Here is a 1,862-nt window from a genome sequence, read left to right as displayed (position 1 = left end):
AAAAAAAGCAAAGAACAAAGAAAGCACCAACTTTTCTGAGCTCCGATATAACTTGATTTTGCCCAACAGATAAGCAAAAGACAGAAGCTGAAGGGCTTTGTATGCCATGCTAAGGATCTTTGGTTTTATCCTAAAAATTGTGATGAGTTGTGAATAACCTTAGACCAGACAGTAATAAAACTGATATCATCTTTAGGAAAATCGCCCTAGCAGTGGGAAGCAGAGAGACAAGAAGTTGTTCAATAATCTAGGTAAGAAAGAATGAGATTCTGGCTGAAGGCCCTCGCAGTAGAGAATGAGCAGAAGGTAGATGTGAAATAAATTAGTGACGTAGAATCAACACAACCTGGTGACTGGACATGGAGAGTGAGATGAATGAGAGGGAGGAGTCAAGTATGGCTTCCAGACTGGTGGTATGACAGCCATTCATGGAGGTATGGAGTATGTGAGAAGGAACATATTGGTTGGGAAGGGGAGGAGATGGGAATGAGTTCATATTTGGAAATGTTTGAGATTGTGGTGCTAGTATTGCATCCAAGTGGAGATGTCCTACAAACTATATTCAAAGTTGAGGAAGGAAAAGGAGTTTTGAGTTGGAGATAAAGCATGAAAAATCATCAACATATAAATGTTAAATTAAAGAAGGTGGGGGAAGGACTAAGGATGGACCTCCTGAAAAATATCCATTTAACAAATAAGAGGACATGCTAGTGAAGTGACCAGGCAAACGCTTAGATGTCCATTTTCACAGAAAAGAAGTCAGGAAGTCAGAATGCTCTTAGATACATAGATACCGGAGCCTGAATTTAAGGAGTGGGGTATGCTAAGACCACTGTAGAGCAAGGTTGCCTGTGTGAGAGCCATACAGTGACCTAGCACTTCTCAATAGCCAGAAGTAGTCTATATATAGTTTCAATGAATGAAGAACGTGATTTAAAAATAAATCTCTGATATAAAGTCAGGGACATTAAATATAGTTGAGGAATGGTATGAACACAGATATGAATAGCAATCATCCCTTGCAAAAAACTGTTCCTGAATATTTTCCTTAATGTGCTAGTATTTATGTATTTAAATTCATCTAACCTCCAGCATGTATATTTTCAGATTTTCATTTTGGGGAGAGAACACTCCTATACCCCATGAAACTCATTAATAATGCACAAATCCGAGCATTGCAATTGTACTGAAGTTTTATTGTTGTTTCCTAAAGGAGAAAGAGAAAGAGAGAGAGAAAGAGAGAGAGAGAGAGAGAAAGAGAGAGAATGAATGCAAGGAAGATAATTGAAGCCTTTTCTAAAGACTTATTTCCTAAAGCCTTTTGCAGCAATTCTTTGGTCCTCGCGGCTGGGAATGTTTATCTATATATTTATGTAATATACGGTCCCACAGTTTCCAAGCACCTGGAAAATCTAATTAGCCTGGTCTTGATTGACTGTGCGGGATAATGCCATGGTCCTCAGTCTGTTCTTCATCTCCTACAGCGTGCTTCCTGATATGAAAATGAAGACACAGTAAGAGTTTCCATGAGCAGCTGCCAAACAGGCTTCTTATGGTATCTTGTCTGCACAGAATAATTGTCCATAAATAAGGAGGTCTTTCCACCAATCAGGGGCTGGGAAGCAGGCTGCTCCCGAGGAGAAATCACAGCAGCCGTTTTATGACTACAACCCAGTGACACCATTCGTGGCAGAGCATTTTTCAACCCTTGCTGGGGGCAGCTCACCAGCAAGTGGCATTGCGTGGGTAGGTAGGGACGACAGCGAGAGCATCAGGAAGTGGAAATGTAAGACAGGTTTTGTTTTCTTATCATTTAGCAACATGCTGCTGCCACCTTTGGCACTGGCATTGAAAGTCAAGGC

This window comes from Myotis brandtii, unplaced genomic scaffold (genome assembly GCF_000412655.1).
Source record: "Myotis brandtii unplaced genomic scaffold, ASM41265v1 scaffold672, whole genome shotgun sequence".
NCBI classification, from domain to species: domain Eukaryota; kingdom Metazoa; phylum Chordata; class Mammalia; order Chiroptera; family Vespertilionidae; genus Myotis; species Myotis brandtii.
The sequence above is the reverse complement of the archived record's forward strand: the minus strand, read 5'-3'. Positions refer to the sequence as shown.